Raw genomic sequence first — 14,977 nt, 5'->3', positions numbered from 1 at the left:
CAATGGTTAGGGCAAGGTGCAATGGTTAGGGTTAGCAATCAATGCACCACATGTGGCGGACTACCTTCTTGGCCCGGAGATTCGTTTCTTTTGTTCCTTTCAGCAGTATAGGCCGCGCTCAGAGTTTAGAGTTCCCCACTTAAAAGATGTGGGGACCTGGTGCTCGCGATGTGGTACCTATTACTGTGATTTCCGTTAAGCGGACTTCCACGTTGTGGGGACCATCCCCACTCTCGGGGTCGTGCTCGCCCGTCCGGCCCGTGAAAGCAACTCAGAAACCAAGTCAATGCATCAATGTTTTATTTACCTCCGTGCCTCAGCAGTTTACACGAGTCCCCTGAGTGGTGGTGTGGCAGAGGCCAGACCAGCAGTCCTAAGGAGGCGTGGCTGCGCCGACCACCGGCTATGTGACGCCCAAGAAACTGGGTACCCTTGATGCACTACGGTCCACGTCGACGAAGACCTCTGGGTGGGTCCGGGCGACCGCGAACGGGCGTACTGCGTCGACCGAGGGAACCGAGATGCCCATCGAGATGTCCTGGGTACGTTTTCGTATTGAGGTTGACGGTGCATAGTAAACCTGAAAAAAAAAAGGAAAAGGGAACGGCAGTAAGAGGGTAACTCTGTACCGCGAGCGCTTGGAAAAGCCCTCCCCAAATGTAAACGTGGAAGTCCGCGTAACAGAAATCACAGTAATAGGTACCACATCGCGAGCACCAGGTTTTGGTGACCGAAAATAGTAACTGCTACGTGCGCTGCGGGCGCATAGTGTCGTAGCTGAAAGCAGGTCCGGAAGGAACCAAGCGTAGTTGATGCGATGCGGGCCTCTCTAGGTCGCTAATTGCGGTGATCGACCTCTGCAGAAATACGAAGGGATCAAATGCTTGGGGGAACAACGCATTAGAAGCATGCTTTGCTCATCCCACCAGCTAAAAGCCGGTACTCGGTTGAGTAGACGCCAAATTCACTAGGAAGATATCGTGTATATTCCCACGCTATCGCTTCAGAGCTATCAAAGTGATACGCTCGGAGATATATGCACTAGGGGGGTGGCAGTGGCGGGAATAGCTTGTGCCAGACGTCTGATATCAGTGCAGCCTACAGGATACACGTGATTATTACTCCGTTGACGGTTCTCATGACAGTCTGATAGGCAGTCATGCTAGCTACGAAGTCTGGTTCAGACCTCTAGTCTGTGTACCGGTACTAAGTGAGCACCGAATTGATTTTGGGGAAGGCACTGCAGATACCATAACCCCAAGAATGTGACTGCCCGGCAAATCGGGTCACCGTCAACAGGCCTACGTCCGACCGACGTGACTGGTCGGTGAGGAATCTCCCCTTGGGGGCGGGTTTCGTATCCATGGTCGGGACGCGCCGCGAGCCAGCCCGCGCCCGGATCTCCAGTGAAGCGACTGCAAGACTCGAAAACATGGGAATGCACAATAAAAAAGGAAACCTCCGAGGCTCCGAAATACCGTATTCCCTACCAATTTCAAATAGCGGCAAAAAAAAAAGAAACGTAATTAGGTAGAAAAAGAGACGAAACTTGAGTAAACCCGAGAACTTCGCAGTTCAACCGTTCAGCTGCCATTCACGTCAACCCGTTTGCTGCTTTTACTACAAGTGCAGGAATGGGAGCGATTGAGCAACAACGTGAGACTTGGTGATTGTTTGAGCATATACCTGCAGAGGACTGGTCTTCAAAGAAAGAAGGCCGTATTTCTGCCCATGCACAACGTGCGATTGCCAGGCTTGTTACACGAGATACATATATTTATTTATTTTATTTCAAAAAAACTCAAGGGTCCGGAGGACATTACATGGGGGTGGAAACATTACATTGGAACACATCATGGAACATTGAGAATGGAAACAGTAATAACAGAAATAAACAGAAAACAGAAATAAGGAAACAAATTAACAACATCTTGGAATAACAGGATAAGAAGAACAATACAAGTAAGTACAGTGAACCCTCGTTAATATGACCCCCGATAATCTGACATACGTGCTTTACGACCATACTCCTGGGGAACAATGCAGTGAAACCTCTGCAAATCCCCCCGCTTATACGACAATTCCGCATTATGACCAAAATGTTCGGGAACGACGACGGTCATAATAACGAGGGTTCACTGTATACAAAGCGATAAACTCAGCAATACAACAGAACTAACAGTAGTATTGAAGATGAAGAAAGTGAGAGAGGGAGCTACGGAAAACTGTATGGTCGTCAATGGTAGCGATTGATGATGGGAGGTTGTTCCACTCAATGGTAGTTGTGCAAAAAAACGATTTGGAGAACGCGTTAGTAATACAGAGGAACCGAGTAACCTTGTTAGTGTGATGTGATCAAAATGAGGAAAAATGACACTCGAGCGTGTGATGGGTGATTGTCGAGCAGGCAAGGTGAAAAAAAATCTATGGTAGAGGGTTAACTTGGCGAAACGATGTTCGAGCGGCTCGAGGTTGAGACTTAGTTTTAACGCGGAAACAGAGGTAGTGAAAGAGTAATCGTTGACAATGAAGCGGGCAGCGCGATTGTGAATGGCTTCGATGGCATCACAGAGATAGTTTTGGGGAGGGTCCCATATTGCGGACGCGTATTCAAGCTTGCTTCGTACCAGAGTGGTGAAAGTTAGAAGCTTGAGATGGACAGGTGCCGATCTTAGGGTGCGTCTGACAAAGCCCAAGGAGCGAGAAGCATTGGCCACGATGTGATTAATGTGCTCGTTCCAAGTTAAGTTGGAAGAGAGATGAACGCCAAGATATTTGTAGGAATCTGCTCTGGTTAATACTAAATCGCTAATTGTGTAGCAGAAGGGAGGGAGATAAGAGACACGTCGGCGAGAAAATGTCACGATGCAGCACTTAGATATATTTAGGGGCATTTGCCACTCGTCACACCAGCATTGAATTACGGCAAGGTCGTTTGTAAGCATTGTTGGTCAGTAGGAGAGTTGATCTGCCTGTATACAACGCAATCATCGGCGAATAGTCTGATAGTGGAAGATATGCATGAAGGAAGGTCATTAATATATTGATGAATAGGAGGGGACCAAGAACTGAATCCTGAGGGACTCCCGAAAGGACAGGGACAGATGGAGATATGCGGTTATTACATGAGACTGCGAACGAGCGCTTATAAAGAAATTGAGTTAGCCAACGGACGACAAGCGGGTCGAGATTCAGGAGAGAGATTTTGTACATAAGCTTCGGGTGAGGCACCATATCAAAGGCTTTGCGGAAAACTAAGAAGACGGCGTCGGTCTGATGGTTGTTGACAGCGTTTAAAAATATGTCATGAACGAAACAAGCTAGTTGAGTTTCACAAGAATAGTATTTTCGGAAACCATGCTGCAGCGGGTAGAAAAACACTTTCTCCTCAAGGAATTTGACTAAGTTTGAGCAGATTATGTGTTCAAGAATTTTGCATGCGATACAAGTTATAGAAATGGGGCGGTAGTTATTAACATACTGACTGTTACCGGATTTGAGAATGGGGACGACAATCGCTGTCTTCCAGTCCTGCGGCAACACGGATTCTTGAAGTGACTGTCTAAATATGCAACATAGCAGTTCGCTTGAAATCACTTTCGTGTTGTATAGTGCCTTAGAGTTAATTGAGTCAGGACCAGAACTTGAGGACAGCTTGAGTGACTCAATGATCTTACAAATTCCGTGGGGGCTGATATCGATGGGCATCATGGGAGAAGAAAGGTTCATGGAAGAAGGGATCACTGGTAATAAAACTTGTGAGTAACCGTCGTCAGTGTTAAAGAGAGACGAAAAAAATGAAGCAAACTCGTTGGCACATAGATTGTCGGGGATGACCTCCCCGTTGGGGTAGGTTAGGCTAAAGGAGTGAGATTTAGGCGGGGACAGAACTTTCCAAAATTGTTTAGGTTTGTTCACCAGGAGTGAAGGGAGGTCAAGGTTGAAGAACTTAGGTTTCGCTTGTCTTATCGCGCGCATGTACGCACGTGCACATTCATGAAATTTGGCCCATGATACATGATCGCCACGGCGCTTTGCAATCCTGAAAAATCTCTTTTTCTTGTTTAACAGTGTTTTGAGATTTTTCGTAAACCAGGGATTGTGGTCGTAGGATTTTATCTTTATTTTTGGAATGTAACGCTCGGTAAGGTGATTTATGTTGTCGCGAAAGAGGCACCAGTTTTCTTCGACGGAGCGTGGTGAAGCGTCGTGGAAGAAATTATCATACAGAGTAACGAGACCCTCGCTAATTGCTTGGAAGTTTGCACGACTGTAGTCGTAAATGGTTTTGGTAACAAATTTGCGGATATTCGAACGTCTTGAGGATTTACAGACAGCGGACAGATTTACCTTACTTCACCTGAGAAAAAGTATGTACTGTTGCACACATGGTGATGTTTGAATGTCTCGAAAAACATAATTTATGACCGAAAGACATCAACTGGAAGATTTCGATTTACCTTAGTCGAAACTGAGAAAAAGTATGTGCTGTTGCACACATAAGCTGCTTGAACTGCCCTTGAGCGCTCTGGAAGAACATCTTATTTGTGCACAAAATACAACAGCTGAGCCAACATTGAATTTATACCTTACTCAAAATACACAAGATGTGCTGCTGTGCATATGGTACGATGATACTGCTTAAATGTACTCTGAAAGCGCTGGCACCTCAGGCATGGTTGCTCTAAGCGAGCGAGCAGCAGCAAGGGTATACGAACACAAGAAGTCGAGCACAAGTGATGGAATGCACTTGATTAATCAGAAAATGAAATGTCTCAGTACCAGGTGTCACTGTTCCGTCAAGAAAAACAGATGAACTTTAAGGGGGCGTCTGGTTGGCACTGGTGACAGCCTTCAGCTTAAAAACCCATACGGTGATAGTTGAGACGTGGAGTGCAAGCTTTTCGGTGGTGCCAGAATGCCTGCGAATTGATTTAACAAATAATGCACTTCCAAATCTGTACTGAGAATACACCCGCTGAGGCGTAATCTCTAAAGGATGAAGCAGTAAGTGACAGATAGCGTATTTTTCTCTTCTACGTGATGCAATTTGCACCGCATGACTGGCTTGTCTAACATTACGCGTCTTACCTTTATCTGCTGCCTAGTCCTGCCCCTTCAATCTCCTGCTGCAGATAGGGTTGGCACAGCATCCCGGACGAGAGATCTTCAGCTTCTTGTGAAACAAGTTGCGCATTGCTTCCGTAACATTCGTATGAGCCAGATGAACAGATCAAGAGAGAAACTGATGGTCTGATGGGTTCGATCCCGACAGCTGGCTAACCTTTTCAGTGACTTTCATCTTATATCGAACAGATCAAATCACTGCTTTCGAAGGTGGCACCCAGTCGGAGTTGTAACCGATTGTTGCAGTCAATAGATTTCTCTTTCGCCTTTCGGAAAATTGTGGTTTGAAACATTGGAACTGCATGCTGAAGTGTTCTTGCAGACGGGAGCAAAACGCTCACGCATTCTCGGCACGCAGCACAGAACACAGCAAGACTGTACTGGCCTAGCAAATGCTTTGCAGTCGAAGGAAGTAAAACTCACGTTCCTCGTGGGTTTAGTGAAGTCCAGAAATATACTGGCTCTCTAATAGCGAACTGTTTAGCACTTCCCCAATGTGAATCTGCGAAGCAGACGGCTCGGCAGAAGAAACTGGCCGGCTTGGCGGAAGAAACCAAGCCAAAAGTCATGCCAAGCCGGAGCCGGACCACGAATGTGTCGTCGACACAGGGTTTGTGGGCCACAAGACTGGATGTCAGTGAAACTAAAAATTCACTTTTTCGGAAAACCGCGAGGAGTTTGGGATAACTATTTTGCATACATAATTAGTGTTCCCTTATGAACACATCGTGTGAGTACCATTCCATTCTGTAACACTCGAAAATCGGCGTAGCTGAGCTTTAAGCTAATTTTACTAAGTGAACTAGTAAATTAGTCAAGCAGAGGTAACGTTTTTCTTGATGAATTCAGAAGCCAATGACCATGGCACAGTATTCCAATCGTATTCACGAGAAGGTTTATAAAAAAATTGACAGCCACAAGACCATCCCCGTGCAAAGCACACTTGCTGATATTTATGTTTTTGGAACTTTTCACTCCATCCAAGTACCCTCCCTGCTATGCGAGCAAGGACATAATCACACTTCCCGCCTTTAGAAACATGCGTGCCGTCAATTCCCATCCAGTGATAACGTCGGTTACCGCGGTAATGCCCTCGATCGGGTGTGGCAGACGGAGCACTTACGCAAGCACAAATTTGATCGAGTACGGCTCGCCAAGTAACGGTTTTGCGGCTTTCAATTTCTTAGAAATCGTCAGAAAAAAAAAAAACTGATTTTGATTGGAATAGTGTGCTATGGCCATTGACTTCTGAATTCGTCAAGAACGTTACCATTGCTTGGCTAATTTTTAAGTCCAATTAGCAAAATTAGCTTAATGAATGTGTGACGCGAATGCAAACTGCCTCAACCTGTAGCAAAAGTGTGTGTGTATACTACGTAATTTCATAATTTGCTTAAGTAAAACCTATTTCTAGAAATTCTCACCGGACACCCTCCATATTTAGGAGGTCAAAAATAAATACTACAACAGTGTCTCACGACGTCTTTCTGTCGTTACGCTCCTTGGCATGACGTAGCCAGGACTTGACGTGCCATTCGATTTCACTGTCTGTAGGTTTCTTCAAAAGACTGTTTCCTCTGATGAAGCGTAAAAAGATAATTTGATTTCGCTGGTAAGTAGAACTTCAGGACAGCATACATATCAACAGAAGTATAAGCACACGTTCACCAGTTTTTGCAGCCTAACAACAGTGGGGTGTCAGTCATCTCTCTTCAGAGAATGCTGTACGTAAGTGATAACCTAGAATGGCACTGAAGTGCAACAAAAGTGCGGACGAAAGGAGCTGGAGTATCTCATTACACCATCTCTGTAGAAGTAATGAGTGGTATTAAAGCTCACACATTAGAGTAAATTTCAACAAAACAATCTCCTGTACAGCTAGTAGTGAGGTTAAACTGGCAAAGGCTTCTTGGTTACATCTCTGCCAGACCAAGCAGGGTTCCTTCGCTGCAGGGCAAAAATCTCCATTTACCTGCTAGAGAACTGCTGTATAAGTCTAACATGAAGTCAGTTCTTTAACCAATAATAACACCAGCAAGATAGCACGAGATCAGACAGTACAGGACCCAATGCCTCATTTTGCCATGGAAAAGTAAGAGATCGATTTTAGAAAGAAAAAAAAAAGCACATCAAAGGTGGCGTAAATCGAATCGTTGGGTATCAGCGCATTTTTGTCATCCATTCATACCATGGATATCTTTTAGAAAAGATCATTTTTCAAACACAGTCAGAAACTAGGACCTGTGACCTGCTTCCAAAACCACAAGTATGTTAACTTATTTTTTATGCTGAAATAATAAGAATAAATAATAAATAAGCTTACGAAAAACAGCCTCGCAGCAGAGAAGGTCGCAGAACCTTTTTTTCCCTTTGTTTCCTCTCCAGCTGAATGCCGTTGCGACTTCGTCTGACATCAACGCTCTTAGGATTCTTTGTGTGGCGTCCCTGAGATTGATACCTCCATACTTCCGCAGAGTTTCTGTCTGCAATAGGAATATAGTTAGTTGTCAGTGAAAACCTTTCCTTTAAAAGATGACCCCTGTCTGTTTCTCCTGTTTCTTTTATCAATTATATCAATTACTACATAGCTTTGAATTTAAGGTCTAGTCACCATATTATAATTACTAGTTACTTTAATTTGTTTGGAATATATCAGGCATGTTCTTAAACAATTGGTGTTGAATGCAGGTGCTTGCAGTATTTGCTTTATTCATCTCTCATCTGCACTGCACCCCTGCGACCTCTCTCTCAGCAGTGCAGCAGTCTTGGGATGAGGAGCAGGCATGGCGCAAGCTACACCGTAAGAACAATGTGGAGATGCAGTGAAGAAACATGTTCGTTTCTAAAATAGTACGGAGGTGCTACTCTCTCGCACCAGGGCTGGGGGTGCAAGCAAAAAGAATGCACCTAGTATTCATGCTGGATCACTACCCTGAAAACTCCAGTCAACAATCACTGTGTAACATTATGTGTATAAGGAGAATACGTGACAGCACTGAGCGGGACCCACGATTGCACACCCATGTAATATTAGCTCTTGATGGGCCCTCACCAACTTCTTCATCTCAGTGTCATCTTACAGAGTCATGTCAAATTCGAGGAACTTATCTAGCTCTTCATAGGGCTCAAATACGCGCTCTTCTGCTGCAGTCACTGATGGGCGCTCCTCCAGGCCAGACGTCAGAGTATTCATCTGAGCTGAATGATCCTCTTGAGTAAGGCGGATCGGATGCAGCACCCTGATCACCTCGTTTTCAAAGGCTGTAAAGAATATGTCATAAAGACATTGGCAGACAATGCACAAAAGAACTTAAGGCATACACTGCTAGGTAATGCCAGTGGCAGCTACAGCACCTACGCAGACCAAATGGCACGCAAGAATGTAGTGCACTATCAGTTAACAGGCAGACAATTAGGCTGAATTGGCAAAGTAAAGATTGAGCACTATGGCAACAGCAGCGATGACGTGTGAAACTATGGTGATATGTTGAAGAAACTATATATGATAACAATGATGACAATAGGTATGGGCACAAATAGAGTAGAAAATGAAATAGGTTACAAATGTGAGCATGAGAATCAAATTAACAAACCAATGGTACCATACCACTTCTACGTAGTGTGCTGGAAGATGCACTAGAATGTGCGGGATGGCCAAAACTCATACAATTTGAAAATGGACGGCCAAAACTCATACATTGCTGGCTCTGGAGAGGGCTAGAAGTTTGACCTGAAACATGCAGAAAGAAGCATTCGAGAGCATTCATTGTCATCACGTTGTTCAAGAGCGTGGCCACTGCGCTAGCGCAATGGATAAAATAAAGAAAAAATGGCGTTCCTTCACGAATTTCTTGCGGACGATCTATCGAACGGATTTTTGTTCTGAAAACGGCTTTGGTATCTGGTGACCGAAGAGATCAGATGTTCTCATTGGAGCAACTTCGTAGCTTTTATAATTAAAAAGTTAATTATTGAAAGTTAATTAAGACATTGCCTTAGGAGTCTGTTAATGCCCCCCTAGGGAGTGCCCTTCAGCATATGCTATATTGCAATTGATTTCATCTCGGAAAAAGTGATCGATATATTTTTCAAAAATCTGTTCACACTTAGCGTGGACACCCTGTATATATCAAACACATTCATATCAGAAATACATGTCACATGCAGATACTTATTCACATCAAATAGAACATTGCCGAAGTGCGGCCCAGCCTAACCCAACCGGGTAAGGCAAAATTTAGTAACAGCTGATTTAAAGTTGTTGGACTGTTTTACATTGGTGGGAAGAGAATTCCATATTTTCACACCATGAAAGTCAACAGACCTTTTGCCGTAGGCATTGTTGACCTTCCGTAAATTCAGGTTACCCATGACCGTTGCCCCGGACGACCTTTATTTAAGTTGCCGGGTGTTAATGTCAAATGGAAGGTGCATCTGAAAAGATGGAAGTCTTTGAAGGCTTGTATTTGTCGGTCCTATGCTGTTCCAGCCTCAGAACATCAGTCCTTTCAGGCTTTCAGGGGTCAAAGAGACTATTAACCAAGAAAAAAGAAAGACGCTACGACCGTACGAAGACTTCCATGCATTAGCAAAGAGATACGTTGGGCAACAATTTGGTTGAATGGAAGTATATTGAGATTTAAAAAGAGGTGATGAGATGAGACGTTACGGTTACTGAATGTCAAAATACCGACACACCGTTTTTGCAACACGTGTATAGGTTACAGATAAGAGCTATAAGCGGTGCCCCACGCCTCTACACGATACACTAGATTCTACACAATACTACACTCTACACAACACAATACTCTACACAATACAAGACTCTACGCAATGCACTAGATTTATTAAGCTGACATTTAAACTAAGGGTCTGGGAAAGTCTTCGTTTCGGCGGAGGCTCCGCCGAAACGTATACTTCCCCAGACCCTTGGTTTAAATGCCAGCTTAATAAATAACTTTCCCCCACTTGCTACCTCGGTCTCTGGCGTCTTTTTTCCCATATATATATATATATGTATATATATATCGGAGAGAGCTCCTGCTTACGTCCCTATCTCCTGGTCCGCTATGTCCGCAAAGTGGACATTCGTAGGACGTTCAACGTCCGGCTCAGTGGATCTCCGTGGAATACCCGTCCATATTTACATTGTAAGCAGGTTAAAACAGACAATAAATATTCTTTGCCGGTACACAGTTGCGGTGGTCTCTACACACTCTAGAAACACTAAATATCTCATGCACCAAATTTTGCAAAGCAAAATATGTACGATATTTGTAATCCCCATATATATCCAAATATCCGCAACAGACGTCATAGGGGACATTCAGTGGATCTACAAACACGACAGAAATGCTACTCGCTGCGATATCGCATGGATGTGAAGCGGATCTGTGGCAAACTCCAGTGGATATCCGAACGTCCGCGGCGAGATATCTTACGGACATTTGCTGGATGTAGCTATGTTTGCTGCATCGTGCTATCACTTCTATTACAAGAACGGATTTTGGAATCGTGAACACAGATATGCTTCAACGGCGAGAAACGCACATCCAAGAAAAACGAGAAAGAAAACTTTCTCGCCTATAAGAAAATGATATGTTCGTGGATGACCATCACGCATAATGCATCAGCACGGTGACAATGGCCGTAACCATATGAATTTGTAGAGCGGAGATAGCTTGGAGACTCACCACTGTTGAAGTAGCGTCCGCGTACTTGGCACACTGGATCATACGACGTTGTCTCGTTCGATGCCGTTTCTTCCTGTCACCCAGCCTAAAATGCGACAACTTACATTTGTAGACCGTGCATGATGTGAAATCATGAGAAGGCAGGGGTCAAAGAGACTATTAACTAAGAAAAAAGAAAGACGCTACGACCGTACGATTTACGTACAAAACTCTGCCCTTTACGCTTACACTCTAAATCGTTTCACACCTTTAAAGGTGTAAAATAGGTGTATTAACAAAGATCACACCCCTTTCACACCCTAAAACTTTGTTTTGGAAGTTCCTGAGGGTGTAACAATGGTGTACTATACCCTCAGGTGAAATATGGTGATAAGTGTGTCGCCTGGGTGTAAGAAGGCAGTATGTTTATTTGCGTTCACATGAACAAAAGTAAATATATACAACAACAGAGAACGGGAATTTACATTACAAAAGTGCATGGCGTGGATTTACAATACGTCTACCACCTAGTAATGTATGCAGATTTAGAAGATATGTTGAGATACGATGCTTACATTTCTTAAAACACGTTGCTCCTCAGTGCAAGGCAGAACAAATACACGATAGTGCTCATCATTCTCAACTGTAGTTAATGTTTGTATGGGAAAAATGGTATCAGAGTTAAAAACATATGTCTGTAATCTCAACGAACACGGGTAAGTCCTCCTCGCAAGATTCTTTGGCAACAACACAGCCAACAGCAAATGTGTTATCATTCTCAACTGCACTTTTCACATCGACTATAGATTCTGCGTGAATATCACGGTCATGAATGTAACTCTGAATTGCTTCTTGTGCATGTTGAAGCAGTATCTGCTTGGAACCATCAGCAGATGTGGCATTTCTGATGAAGAGCTGCGACCACACATACATTTGATAAAATTGATGTCTTCTTGCTAATGAAAGGGTTATGTTCTTAAATTGTCGAGTTTTTCTAGCAACATCTTTAAAATGCTGGTGTTTCCCTTCGAAACGCATACACCATACAGCTAGGAGAGGACCAAACATCCTGATGAGTCGCCGATAATGAACAATGTAATGCATTTTACAGGGGTTAGGTATTTGTGGGAACAACACTGCACAGCCTTGAAGAAATGAATAAATGCAACGTTCTAAGTAATGAAGATGCATATGGGGGAGGTGCCTGCTCATGAGAAGGTCTACAATTTCACGAAAAGCTATACACAGCTGCCATGCTTCATTGCCATGCACAGCTGCCACGCCATACATGATTTTCTGTATGTCGGCTGTGCATGTTTACACACATATTTAATCACATTGATGTACATACATATATGGACCTCAATGTGATTATATGCAATATGCTGGTAATTGTGAATACACAGTTACCAGCATATTGCCACGAACCCAGCAGTTCTATTCGGCGTTACAACCTCTACACCCCAACTGCCACGAGGGTGTTAAAATACACCATAAAAGGTGTGCGCCATGAACATTTTGATTTACACCCTTTAAGGTGTAAAACGATTTAGAGTGTAGAGTGGGAGTGTATTAGGAGTAAAACAGAGCTTGACCGATGCCATTTTGTCGAAATTTACGCTTAGTAAGTATGATTAGAAGTAGAGCGTAAATTTACTCGTTTCTCTCGCGAGAATGTGTCGCACTAAACTCCGGGAAGGTCAAGAAACGCCTTCAAGAATATCGTTGAAGACAGAAGACCTCCCACGACAGATCGTCCCAGAATCTCATCCAGCTGCAAACTGGCGTGTATCGCTTTACGACTCTTTACAGAAGCTGAGGATTTCTGGAAGTGACGTCAGGCCGGCACAGACGCCCAGCACTTATATTGTGCTCACCGAAGACGAACGCCACCTGCGCAGAACGCGCGAGCATCTACGAGGAGTCTTCCGCGCACCAACCACGCCTGACGACACTTCAGCCATGGCCTCCTATATACTCCTATAGCCTCCTATATGCTTCATCCAACGTTCAGCAACCGTCTCTGGCAATCAGCACGGATGCTGCAACACCACCGCGAAAAAGTAGAAGAACTCGACGACGTCCTCAACGGTATCGAGAGCCAGAAACCCACAAAGCTCAAGATCAAGTTTGATGGGAAGAAGACCGTTGGAAGATAATTTTATTGATGTAAATGTAAACCAAAGTGAAAGAAAAAGAAAGAGACAGATGTCACGCATGTGTGGCTGATGGCGCCTGACGTGTGCTCTCTCCTTCGCAGTTGATAAGCGAAGCTTTAAAAGCCTGAAAGGACTGATGTTCTGAGGCTGGAACAGCATAGGACCGACAAATACAAGCCTCCAAAGACTTCCATCTTTCATCATCTTTAAAAGCCCGTAGCTGAAAGTAAACGTAATCTTTCTCCTTGTTCACTTCATGTGCTCGTGTGCGTGTGCGGCCTTGAATTACACAAACATGGTGTCCCCCTGGAATACTTTGGTGGGGGATACCCAGACCCCAAACTGACCTATGCTCGCAACATCGTGGAAGAGATGTGCAAGGGGGATTTCGACTTCGGAGCCGCATTCGACCGAGAGAGGATGCGTCTGTCGTGTGGCAGTTACCCTCTAGCTCCATCGTGTGCATGGGATGGAGTGTGATTGGTTGCGATTTCTATTTTTTTTCTACTTCCTTTCTTTCTTTTGAGACCTGTCCACTACAGCTTTATCCTCAAAAGACCACCACTTCTCACGTTGTCGCTCAATCGCTCCCATACTTGCACTTGCAGTAAATGCAGCAAACGGGTCGACGTGAACGGCTGTTGGACTGCGAAGTTCTCAAGCACATAATCACGATATTTCACGTCGAAAACGTCGTTGAGTTCAGTTCCCATTTGTTATATCCCTCGTTCTGTAGATTCTGTGGATTACCCCGGACGAAACACTCATGGCTGCAGCCATAATTTGTTTCGATTTCTTTCATTAATTAATTTTCGTAACAGGAAGGCAAAATTGAGAAACGAAGGTGCATCTCGGGGGTAGTCGGATATGCTCTTTCAGAATATCGCAACAGTGTCAACAGATCGGGAAATCGGCGTAGCCGACCTTTAAGGGGTATCTGACCAGAAGCTGGAGAGACCTTTCCGCAGTGGCTACCAATAGAATACACGAAAGCTGCTTCACACACGATAATGCATGCCTCAACACCTAGTTTTCGTCGACTCCAATTTTAAACACCGCGGTTCACTCCGACGGGGGAACACCTAGCGTCAGACCAAGAAAACGTGCTATATATAGAATACTCATCTGGTCATCCCACTGGGAAGACGTCAATCGCCCATGCAATCAACGCGCAGAATACTGTCACGTGATCAAGCACTACAACAACAACTTTCTGCAAGAACCAACATTTCCACGCCAATATACTGTTGTCACAGTGTCTAGTATGCACATATTGCGACATCTGCGTCCAGATTTATGACTGCAATAACACAATTAGCGACTTCCGCGGAAAGCGAAACTAGCTACGACGACTTTCGGTATCCAGCGCGCTGTTTCGTAGCGTTAGTGTAGTGTGTGTATTTTCAAATTTTCTTTCTATATCTTTCGGAACAACCGACTAATTTATTGAGGTACAGTGTTGGACTTCATTTGGCATGCCTCTCCCGGTTGTATGGTCAAAGCCAGATTTCTCGGCGGGCATTCAATTCCATGCGATACTGCGCGTTCAACCGTAGCGGCAGCGATGGCTTGACAGTATTGAACTGTCTCCTGACAGCGACGTAGAGAAGTGCAGATTTTGCCAATCGCATTTGAAGAATGCAGACTATGAGAGGAACCCGTCAGTTGAGCAATAACTGGGTTTGAGTACAAAGAGGCTCCGCCTACAGCAGTCCACAGTGCTCTTCCTTCAGTCTACCGTCCAAGACTATCGTATCTGGACGCGGCAGGGCTAGTGTATTCTGTATAATTTACACAGTGATTACACTGTTAGAAAAAAAGGTATAAATAAGGTATAATAATGTGTTCTTATACCCCTTTTATACCTTCTGCTTCAGATATATACCTTTGGATGGTATAGAAGAGGAACAAATCTCCTATTTATACCTCCAACGCTTCTCAAGGGTATGAAAGAGGTATAAAGGAATGCTAACGTACCATATTTATACCTCACCAACACGCGTTTATATCCTGTATATA

At 44.2% G+C, this 14,977-nt stretch overlaps 2 long non-coding RNA genes across 2 annotated transcripts in view; both read right to left on the bottom strand.

The window, feature by feature from the left end:
• LOC135376558 (uncharacterized) overlaps nucleotides 1-13,342 on the bottom strand; it is a 32,285-nt gene extending 18,943 nt beyond the window's left edge. Inside the window, exons 1-2 of the long non-coding RNA XR_010417743.1 lie at nucleotides 13,306-13,342; nucleotides 10,821-10,905 (exon numbers count right to left, since the gene is read on the bottom strand). This is a non-coding gene — a long non-coding RNA (uncharacterized LOC135376558). The remainder of the gene's footprint in view (nucleotides 1-10,820; nucleotides 10,906-13,305) is intronic.
• Nucleotides 7,456-9,171, bottom strand: LOC135376548 (uncharacterized). Its single transcript, XR_010417737.1, has 3 exons — nucleotides 8,735-9,171; nucleotides 8,180-8,388; nucleotides 7,456-7,610 (listed from the first exon to the last, which is right to left on the bottom strand). It is a non-coding gene; the product is annotated as an uncharacterized LOC135376548 (long non-coding RNA).
• Nucleotides 13,343-14,977: the final 1,635 nt, after the last annotated feature.

The sequence above is a fragment of the Ornithodoros turicata genome, unplaced genomic scaffold (genome assembly GCF_037126465.1).
Source record: "Ornithodoros turicata isolate Travis unplaced genomic scaffold, ASM3712646v1 ctg00001148.1, whole genome shotgun sequence".
Taxonomy (NCBI): domain Eukaryota; kingdom Metazoa; phylum Arthropoda; class Arachnida; order Ixodida; family Argasidae; genus Ornithodoros; species Ornithodoros turicata.
Note: the sequence above shows the minus strand (reverse complement) of the source record. Positions and strands in the feature narration are given on the sequence as shown.